The 12,033-nt window shown below is 29.3% G+C and overlaps 1 long non-coding RNA gene across 3 annotated transcripts in view; it reads left to right on the top strand.

Moving 5' to 3' along the window:
• The window catches only part of LOC129976673 (uncharacterized), a 372,556-nt gene extending 363,768 nt beyond the window's left edge, over nt 1-8,788 (top strand). For all 3 annotated transcript variants that reach the window (XR_008785164.1, XR_008785163.1, XR_008785165.1), the window contains one exon: nt 8,667-8,788. This is a non-coding gene — a long non-coding RNA (uncharacterized LOC129976673). The remainder of the gene's footprint in view (nt 1-8,666) is intronic.
• Nucleotides 8,789-12,033: the final 3,245 nt, after the last annotated feature.

Below are 12,033 nucleotides of genomic sequence, written 5' to 3'. Positions count from 1 at the left end.
TCAGTTGCAGTAATTTTCCGCAACTCGACTTTGCGAAACTTCAGTATTTCCAGTTCCATATTTAATTTTCGAAAACTTTAAGATTCGATATGAGAGTCATGTATTATGTCAAAAGTGTTAATTAGCACTAATGAAATTATACATGACAGAACACATAATTGATTAAAAAAAAGACTTAAATGATAATTGACTAGTAAATTTGAATTAGCTAAAATCTTAATAGATAGAAACATGGGGGTCTTAAGGATATATATCCATCCAGATCAGTACTCCAATACGTATTTAAGCGCTTGAGGTAACCTATCCAAATTTTCTCTTGAAACCGTACACACTTCAAATCAGACAAATTATTCGGGCCAGTAGTTAGATATTATTCTAAACACGTTGGAATTTCAATCATTTGAAATAAATAGATTATTTTCTTGAAATTTTGTCTCGATCCTTGAAATGGATTTTTTTTTTTTTTTTATTGAAATGGTTAAACTGACAATAAATTGTCATATGGTTTCTTGTTAGTGAGGGACAGTTTCAGTAGCAGTATTATATTTTTAAAAAGTTGATGTTTATTAGATAAATAATAATGAACATCAAGGAATTTATATCCCCCCCCCTTTTTTACAGACAAATTTCAGAGCAGGATAAACACAATATAAAAACTGACGGGAAGTCAACCATCTGACTCTCCGATCCGCCACGAAGGCACACTGATTTAAACCATAAAATTGAATGACCGGACTGCCGCAACAGTAACACTGGCGATAACTGTGGTTGAGACCTAAGGGCCATCACCGGCCACGGTACAACCCTCCCCGAAGGAAGTATGTCCTGTCATCGATGGGAGGAGCCAGATCCCCCACCTATTTGTGCAACCTCCAGGGTGGAGAGATCCAACCACCATGCCGAAGCATCTCATCCTCATTTAGAGGTGCCCCCCCGGGGGGTTAAAAACTGGTGGGAATGATCTCTTAGAGACATTCATGATGAATCCGATCTCATGAGACATTCATGATGAATCTGGCAAACAAGAGAGAAGAATCTGTCGATTCTTGGAAAAAAAAAGAAAATTTTCCTGCAATTGATTGCATATGCACCGGAGGCAACATTTATCTCGGTATAAAAATGTCTTTACATTTTTCTTTATATGAATATACGATTCCAATATGTATTGGAATCTTATCTGCTCTGTAATCGAGAAGCATTGCTGAGATTTTCAGTTATACCCCTCGAGTAACTTCATTACATATGGATTAATTTATTGAAAAAAACCCGACATGCATTAACTTGTTTGTGTTAAAACAAGCAATATCATAATTAGAAAATAAATGGTCCATTTATCATTATGTAAGCGAGCACTAGTACTAAATATGAAATAATTAACCAGTTGATTGTTTCGACCTCTTTCGGAAATATACATATTTCCACAAGATACATATTAAATTACCACAAATATACATATTCTATATAATTATAATAAATAATTAATTATAAATATAAAAATTAAACAATTATTACATAAATATAATAATTGTCATTGAATAAACTCGTCAAAACGTAACATAGTCCCATGACGAGTACACTCGTCAAAACCAGTTAACTGGTTAAAATCAAAAAAATAAATATAGTTAAGCAATCTCAGATAATAAATATTTTAATAGTTTTAAATATTTTCAAATAATTAAGAAAACGTGTAATTTTTAAATATGTATACATCCCCCGAATGGTATGAAAAAGTGAATGATCTCAATAATTTTACACCTTTTTTTCAATCTTCTCGGATTGTGTTTCTCCCCTTTAATTTTCTGCAACACTAAGTGTGTGAAAATCAGGGCATAGTACACCTGCAGGCTGTAAAAATCGTCCCCCCCCGACTAGAGGTTTGGGTGCTACGGGTTATTGTTGCTTTACGCATTTTTATATCTTTGCTTCAGCTAACTTTTTTCATAACTTAGTTGAGTTTTACAGATAATGATCGCGTTGCAATGACCTAGTTCTATTTCAATGAAAATGAGTTAAAACAGTTAATGTCCCAAATATTATCTAATTGTGGCATGAAAAGAATGATTCAGATATAAACAAGACATTTCAAAATATCTTTTCGAAAATATTTTTTATAAAACAATACCAAAGATAATTTTCTACGTATTCCCGTTTTAACATATGCACCAACATACTGTGTGTTATTTTTATTCTTTAGGGTAAAGATATCACCTTTAAAATCAATGATCAGATTTTGCCGATAGCACTAATGACGCCGTAAAGGTCCTAAGAAATTTTTATATTTATCAAAATTCCGTCTTAGTGTTTTATCAGATCAGAATTTTCAGCGGAGGTAATAAGTGTTTATCAAGAAGTGTCACATTTGGAATAATCAGTACAGTGTACAGATTATAAACATTTACAGTGGCCTTCTGATAAAAATGGAGCTGCAAATCTTAGAGAAATGCCAACATGGCAAGAACTCTGCCATCCTGATTGCTCAGAAATGTTCGACTAAAGAACTAGAAAATTTTTAATATATTTATTGATATAATTATGTATTTTTACGTATCTTAATTTTTCACATTACTTTTTTATAATATTTTCCCTATTTTCTATTTATTTCCTTTTTTTAATTATCTACCGTTTGATTTTATTGTTTGACATTCAGATGGACTTTAATGCAAATGAACGATCTGCCAGTCTTTGATAATGATTGTTGATCTCGATTTTAGTACATGCTTTTATATCGCATGGATTACTTCGTGACGGCTTCTTTTCTTCCGTTTGGTTTTCATGTTGGACGGTGCTTGAATTTTGTATTACTTCTGTATGATAAATAAATGCTGTAACAATTCGAATACGATTGTGAAACATTTCTTTTACTTCTTCTACAATAAACATTCCGTCCCTTCTTGAAAGCATCTTTGAGCGATCCAAACAAATCATCATCTGGATGGATTTATATGGTGGACGCACAATGTTCCACAAATGTATGTTAATTATCTATTGTTTGATTTCATAGTTTGGCATTTAGATGAACTTTAATGCAAATGAGCGATCTGCCAGTCCCTGATCATGGTTCTTGACCCAGATTTTAGTTCATGCTTTTATATCGTATGGATTGCTTCATGATTGTCTCTTTTCTTTCATTTGGTTTTCATCTTGGACGGTGCCTGAATTTTGTATTATTTCTGTATGATAAATAAAAGCTGTAACAATTCGAATACGATTGTGAAACATTTCTTTTACTTCTTCAACAATAAACATTCTTTACCCTCTTGAAACCCTCTTTGAGCGATTTGTTCCTCAGCGTTTGCAAGATTTTATTCTGCTGTCTTGTTGTCTTGCATTGACCTAAAGAAGGAAAACGCTGCGGATCAGAGACTTTTTTTTTAAAAAAACTTTATTCTATTTTAAAATGATTTATCACAATGAGAAGCCAGTGTATCTCATTTGTAATATATTTCTTAGGACCGTAAAAATCAACCATACTTCTAGTGAACTCCTTTGCTTTATTTACTTATTATTATTATTATTATTATTTGTATACGAAATACAGAGGAAATATAATTGTAATCGCCAAGAAATTTGACCTCAAGAGTTTTACAAATCTCTACATTTCAGACCTCCGTGAGTTCAAAAAACACAGTTTTGAATAAAATTTGTATGTTTGCCTATATGTAGCAATTTCGATGGCCTCACGGCAAAGATATACCGTGAAATTGATTATTATATTAATAAGAACAATTAATAATTGATATAGTAAGTAAAATTTTCAATTTTATCATTCCAAACTGTTTTCCACATACTGGGATGAAATATTTGCGATAAGCAAATATATCAATAATCATATTCGAAAGAGCAAAAATTCCATAAGATATAAAACAAATTATTTTAAAATTTCTCAGCAAAATATGCATTTAAAAAAATTAGTTTCGCGGACATGTAGGTATATATAAAAAAATCCATAAGTGATACAACAAATGTTAAAATTTTTAGAATTAAAACTACAACAATAATAGTCAATTTCTGTTAAGGTGTACGTACACACTAGAAGATTTTTTTAAAAAATTTTAACTTTAAAAATCCAGTTTTTACACAGTAGGTCATTAATATATGTTTAAACTCATTTCAGTGAGTAAAAACCATATTACACTAATTATTAATTAATTAAATAATATTTAATGAATTAATTAGCATATTTTTTAAACATGATATCTTAAATTCTAATTTGTACAGACACTATTCTTATTGGAAATGATGCCTAATATTAGTCTTCATGTTGTCTGCCTCAATCAAGTTATAAAAATATATACTTTTTTAAAACAATTTTTTTATCAACGATGAATAGAAAAAGCGAGATTTTTTTCTGCAATTTTAACTTTTAAATAGCTATTAAAAATTTATTTCTATAAATATAACTTTAATTGAGGCACAAAACATCCGCTATTTCATACAGATTATTTTCATATATAAATAATTGTATTTGGTTCATTTCTTGTTGAGTTATGATTGTTTGAATGAAGCAACTTAGTGGAAAAATATCATCCATCATAAGATAAGTTTAAAAAAAACCGTAACTAGAGTTTTCAATGAAAGCACCTCAAGAAAAATAATTATAACTCGAAAAATATTTCGAATATTGACAACATATCGGTATCGTTTGAAAGCTAAAGGATCAGAGAACATTATTAAGCAATAAAAAAATATTCTATATTTTGAGCGATTTCCGAAGTTTCAAGTGTGTACATACACCTTCATCAAGATAAGACACATCGAAAAATTCTTGAAACAAATACTGTGTTAAAATTAATTTGATGTAATTTTGTTAAAAAAAATACAAATAAAAAATACATCAATAATTAATCTGTATGATATCATCTCGAAATATACAGATCCATAAACCAAATGCTGTGTTAAATTTGATTTGATAAAAATTTCACTGTGCAAGCATAAGCAAAAAATACATCATTAATTCAAATAGGAGAAACAATAGGAAAAGTTTAATAAAAGCCTCCCTAACAAAATGCCTGAGGGCCCACCATAAATCCAATCACTCCCCACCCGCGTCAATCACTTATCCTTTCCAAACCAGAAACAGTGTTCTAAATTGCACACCGGACCTTCAGATCCCATGGAATTCGAGATTAATGAACAAAGTTCGTTGAGGAGGCATTCTTCGGAAAATGCCATCGATGAATTCTCTCGCGATATCTCGCGTGATTTCGGGCACTGGTGACCATCGCATTTGCATGATGATTCCCTTTGACAGTTGGGGGGCCGAACATCTTCGGAATTTCAATAAGTTTTAATCTCTCTTTCGAAGGCCCCTTCCCTCCTCTCAGGGCCTTCTGCTGGGCCCTCTCCTAGGGCATTCAGGTATAATTGAGTATATTTTATCAATTTCAAATTCATTTAATTATGTTCTTATTTACTTTCGGCCACTTTATAAAGGGTGCGGCGACCTTCTGTGTTAATTTAATTCAAAATCAATTGATGAAGAGGGCTACAAAGGAGGAAAATGCTTCCATTTCCAATTGATCTGCTCCTGATCGATGAAGTGATTATGGAATCGGAAGGAATTACTTATTGCCAGGGACATTGGCCATGCAAAAGTGTTGGTGATTGTTTGAATAAACTATCAACCTCTATTAGGGGGCCTTCGAAGGAAATCTGGCTTTGATTTTTAGTTTGTTATTTTATTGAATGTGAAAACGATTTCGCTTGATATGGTCCATTTAAGATATTCTTCCCAGAAGAAAAATTGAATTCAGACTTTTTTTTAAATAACAAGTTAAATATCGTTGCAATTAAAATAATAGTAATTAGAAAGTGTCGGTGAATGCCTAAATAAAGTATTGGCCTGTGTTAAAAGTCTGTAGGTGAAATATTGCCTCGATTTGTTTTTTATTTTTTAGTTTAGCAATGCGCCTTTGATTTTGTTTGTATTCTGATATGGTTCTTTTAGGTTATTCTTCTCACAATAAAAGACATTTTTTAAACTTTTTTCAATTAAAAATTAATAATGCAGTTAATTTAATAGCATAAACGTGTGCTGATGAATAATTAAATAAACTATCAACTTTCATTAGGAACGTTTCGAATGAAACCTGGCTTCGAACTATAGTTTGTTGTCGTAAAAAATGAGACTTTAAAGAATGTATTCTGATATGGTTCATTGAAGTAATTCTTCCCAGTAAAAAAAATAAATAAATAAAATTAAATTAAAAAAAAAACTGGATTTGAATTTTATTTAAAATATTAAATAAAATAACATTGCAATTAATACAATAATTATTTTATTTAAAACACTTTAACACACACTTTTCCTTTATTAGACTTGTTTGTAGAGATGAAATTTGCAACTGAATTTTTATTCATTGCCTGTAACGAAATAGTTATAAAATTTCGAGCAGTTCTGTATTTCGGGTAGGAATCCAATATTTTAATGTTTCCAAAACTTAATTTTTAGCTAATTTATTATCTGAAAATAAGGTATTTAAGACAGAAAGGAATTTAATAGAACAAAAAAGGGGTGGTTTTTTTATTGAATAAGAAAGTTGAATTTGTATTTTTTTTTTCATTAAATTCCTTAGAAAGATTTAAAACTATTGCTAATTCTGATGATCTTCAGTTGATTTTGTATAAAACAAGAGTGGTGGCCGATTAAGAAATTTTTTCTTGTTATATTCATATTGAAACTTAAAACAACAATTAATTTAAAACAACAATTAATTTAGTTGCCCTTTAATTCATCTTTATAAGAAATGGAATTAAATAACGATTTATTGACTGTGAAAATTGAAATAAAATAATTTTTATTCAGCAGAAATCTTTAAAGTAGCTAAGAATTTTTAGACTGCTGAAGTTTATTTTACATAGGAAAAGTTTATAACATACAGAGCAAACCGTATTGGCATAGTGATCAAAACAGTTGAGTTTGTTCAGATTGATTATATTGATTCCTGTTTCGAAGATGGTCCGCAAGAACCCTAATGAAACATAGAATAACATATTGAATTTCATTGATTTCAGTCATCCAGTTTAAGAGTTATTGTATTCGCATGCATGCGCAAGCACAGACAGATAGACAGACGGTCAAATGCTTGAAGATTTAGCTTAAAATTTGTAAGTAACTGTATTTCAGATGCTGTACATAGGTGCCAAATTTTATTTACCTAGCTCTTTGTGTTTTGTAGTTTTTCGAGTTCACTTATAGTCGAACAATCAGACAGACACACAGACTTCCTCTGAATGGATTCCATTCAAAATTTGATAATTTAGTCGTAATTTCATACACCAAGTTTCAGCCATCTAGGTGAATAGGTGAAGGCCATTTTGAACTAGCGCCTTATATAGATAGACATAATGCCAAAAGCGTGATTTTCGGATTCAAAGAAATCCAAAATGTGGAGATTTGTCAAAAGTCTCGAATTTGAATTTTTTGATCACTATAATATTTTCTCTATACTCAATATATGAGAGGGTAAAAATGGCCAATATTGTTTAAAGTTTTTAATATTAACCGGTTAAATATTTATATTACAAAGGCGGTTTGTTTCTTTAATCAGCATTATAATATAAATATTTTTGCATATTTGTTTTCTCTGACGAGTAAAAATTAATGAATTAATACAAATATCTCTTTTTAGAATAGCTCAGAAAATCTTATTTTCTATCAATAGCATCCCCATTTGTTTCCCTAGTATCTCAAAAAATCGAGCCTGCTCTTAAAATATCCTTCGCAGAAACACACATTCGTAATTGGTTTAGCTATTATGCAGAACAGTTTCCCCTTTTTCTCTTTCTTATAAAAGGGAGCATCGTTTCTTCCTTGAACGATATAAGACGAGACACAAAACTCTCAAACTTAAAAGAAAGTAGTAAAACAATGCTTAAAAAAACATTACTCCGTGGGTAGCGATCGAAATTTTTTTTCACTTCTCCTTCTTCCCTTAAGTTTAATTTTTTTTATTCCTTCTCCTCTTCTTCTTCCTAATTTCGTGCTTTGATACAAGAGAATTTTCCCAAACCAGCATTCTATGTAAATGAGTTGTTTTGGGTGAATACGTAATGAATGCAAATCAGCAAGTCAGTCTAGATTGCAAAAGATCCCCGTCCAATCATCGGCAGTTGAACGCTTCGTTAGGTTTCAGACACACATCAGTAACGATTACAACCACTAGGTGATCATCGCAAATTAATCACAACAAAGTCTGTTTAGAAAAGAAACAGACGATCTTTGTGCTACAGGTCGAGCTACACGAGAAACTTTTCCTTTGATGTTGCCATTAAAGAGGAGAAATTTAATGAAGGAAAAGCAGCAAACGATAAATAAATAATAAAAAAAGAGAATTCCAAATTCTAAATGATTTCGAGAACTGCGAAATGAATTCCGTAGTTTTGCTTAGAGTTGATGAAAATGGTACGAGTTTCGATTGTCTTTATTAGCGAAATCTTTATCTTTTGAAATTCGTGTTATAATCACTCTTTTATTTGAAGGCTATGATTAAAATAATAAATTATTTGCACATTTCAGTTTGATGTTTTTTTTTTTTCTCATATTTTGCAATTTGTATTTGAATTCATGTAGAGCTTTTCCGGTATAATTGGCCTTCGGTATTTTATTTTCAAATGAAGTATTTTTAAAGTTGATAATTGAATTTTTTTTTTTCGTTTCTTTTCAGGTAAGACGAGATGATGTTCTTTCTGAAAAAGAGGAAAACTTAGACTATCTCTACATTCTTCTCGTCATTCATTTTGTCGAATTTTGTAAAAAAGAACGAATTTTATAAAAATAAAATTTGCTATATACAAATTTGTAATACAAGCTTATATACATATATGTATTTTATTTCTTTTAGTTACTATAAAAGTTTTACCCATGAATTGCTATGATAAGTAGCAGTTTTATAATATACCAAAAGGCTTAAGCAATTGAAATCTATATCCCTTTGAAATATACTCAGTACTTTATCACAAATTTTAAAAACTCAGTTATAACTTATATTTCAGCTGAAATTTTTCAAATGATATCAATATATATCTTTATTTCGAAAAATCATACAATTGAATACATATAAGCGAATAATATTTGACATTTAAATTATATTAAAATTTAAAATCTAATAAATAATAATATATACTCTTTAGCTTAATTTTTTTTTCAAATTATTCGAATGTTTCTTTAGTAATATTTGAAATTCAATTACAAATATATTGATGAACATGTAAATACGTTTCAGTGATTCAGAAGAGATAAAAACAGAAAAAGGGTTAATATATTCAAGATTTTAATTAAAAATATAATCATTATATAGGAAAATATATTCATGTTTTAAACGAAAGAATGAGTATGAAATAATCAGAATATATAAAATACGTTTTCTTTGGCTGGCTCCAAAATAGTATTGAAAAGTAAGAATTATATTTTCAGAAAAAAAATCTGCTTTCCTTAGCAAACCAAATAGATAATACATTGTTTTTATTTCTAACTGTAATCTTTTTATCATTGTCCAGTGCATTTTGCGCAATTCGGAATTTTCTTTTAGAATATAGACATAAGAAATTATAAATTATATCTAATTTTCATTTTTTTGCAAATCTTAGATATTGAGCATATTTCAAAGAATTGTAGACATTTAATATCCCTAAAAATTTCTCAGAAATCTATCAGGATTATTATATCAGATTTTAAAATTTAATATGAAGGCGTATAAATCTTACTATTTGGGACCAGTAGTATTATCTAAGAAAAAAAAAACGTCATTTATTTTGCTATAAAATTGACGAATTATAAATTTCTCAATTTTTTAATCTGAAGCCTTTAGAATGCTCTTTTCCTTCATAGGGAGTTATTCCTTGAGGCAAGGGTTATAAGTTATTTCAAATAGCAGTATTCAAAACTTCACAACTCGATCAATTCTATTCAAGAATTGTTAATTATTAACAAATGTTAGTATGTCAAGAAAATATTCCGAAATAGATATAATAGAACTGGGGGAATGCTTGAACATTCAGAAATTGTGATTTTTTAAAACACTTTATATATTAACTAAAAGAAAACATGCAATATAATTAGGGATGTCATTACGCAAAAAACTCTTCTTTTGAAATTATCAGCATTCTGGAAAAAATGCATATTAACTTAATTGGCTTCATTAGAAAAATAATACTTGAGTTTTTTTAACAGTGAAAAAAATTCATTTTTCTGGAATTTATGGAGGAACAAACTAAAATCTTTGTTAATTTTAAATTACTTAAGATTCTAAGAATTTTTTTTTTAAAAATTGTTTCCATTCGCCAATTCTAAAGAATATTTGTTCCAAATTCAATAACTATAAATTAACCTATCTGACCTATACATACAGCATGTCAATACGCATGAGACACAATTCCGTTCACAGTTTTTTTTTTTTGTTTTAATAGTAAATGTTTTTAAAGGCATCGATGTAACAAGTAGTTCAAAGAATAAACTATGGATTTTATAAATGAGAAACAATCTGAATCAATATTTTTTTATCATTCTTTTTTAAAATAAAAAAAATAGAGGATGTACCATTTTAATAATCCAACAAGACCGATTTTTTTTTAAAAAAAACCCAGAGATTATGAAAACAGCAAAGTGATTTTTTCCATTAAAATTCATTGTTAAATATTGAAAATTTGTCCAAATGTTTTGAGAATCAAGGTAACTGGAGCATTCTAAACAGGGAAAATCGTTAAAAGTTTAGAAAATAAAAGTGTTTTTTTTTTTTTTACCTTGTAAATTTTATAACTGATTCAAAACTTATACTGAACTGAAACTGATTATAAAACGATAGAAAAATATTTTTTTTTCTTTCAAAGCCAGAAGTAGGATAAAAAAATTCTGAATAAATTACTTAGAAATTAATATAACATGTGAGAACATATTCAATAATTAGACTTAATTTATTTTCATTTTCATATAAAGCAATAATTTTTAAAAAAAATAATAGTTGCCAATTTGAAAAATCTAAAAAATGCATGATTTATCTTTTTCATTATATATATATTTTTATAATTTATACTGGTCAGAAATAAGAAAAAATAGGCTTAAAAGAAGTATAGTTTTTGTAAATCCTGTACTATAAAATTTAATGCTATTGTAAGGGGAAGAATTGTTCCTTGCATACCGAAAATTGATAAATTGATTTGTTTGAGAAAAGGGTAAGAAATTGGATATTTCTGTCTCTCCTGTTCGTCATAAACTCTCCTGTTCGTCATATTTTTGAATGCTAATTTATGAGCTTTAAATTTTAAAATCTATAAACGTTAAACTGGATTATTAACAAATTTGGTTTTTTTTTTTTGAATTCTCTGTAAAGCGAGCTTTATAAATTACTTTGTTGGTATCTTGTTCATTGTCTAAATAGACCATGAAAAAAAATGGAATGGGTGATGGTAAGCAGGGTGTTTTAAAATTGGATTGAAAAACTTTAAAGTTCGTTAGTAAACATCAAAAGGAACAAAAATTGTGATTGAACACTCTGTGGCAATCACGTTGAGAGGGTGGAAATAATGAAAAACACACACAAGTTCGATGTCAAATTGGAACCACTTAAAATGACCTCAATAGCTTCAAAAAGATTTATTTGATGGATTATTTCAAGAGTTGAAAGTGGCTGCCGTTTACGCTATTGCACAGTCAATAACAACGGAAAAATGATTTCCTGAAAGATCGAAAAACTATGTATTATTTTCATGCCAACCACATTTGCCAATCACATGTATTATTTTTATGCCATAATATCTTCCATTGTATCCATAGACGTTGCATAAACGAGTAATTTAAGATTGATCTCACACGAAAAAATTATACGGATTAAGATCTGGCAAACATGGAAGCCATGCAATGGATCCCGAGCGTCCAATCCACATTTTTTGGCATGTATCAACACGAAGGATTACGCACCTTGCTGGAAAAATATGTAAGAAACATCATCATGAACGAACTCACACACCTCGCTACACTATCGTCGGTATGCTTTGCAAAAATTGTCCGGCTACGTTTCAGAAAAACAAGAAGAATGA

This window comes from Argiope bruennichi, chromosome 7 (genome assembly GCF_947563725.1).
Source record: "Argiope bruennichi chromosome 7, qqArgBrue1.1, whole genome shotgun sequence".
Taxonomy (NCBI): domain Eukaryota; kingdom Metazoa; phylum Arthropoda; class Arachnida; order Araneae; family Araneidae; genus Argiope; species Argiope bruennichi.
The sequence above is the reverse complement of the archived record's forward strand: the minus strand, read 5'-3'. Positions and strand labels throughout refer to the sequence as shown.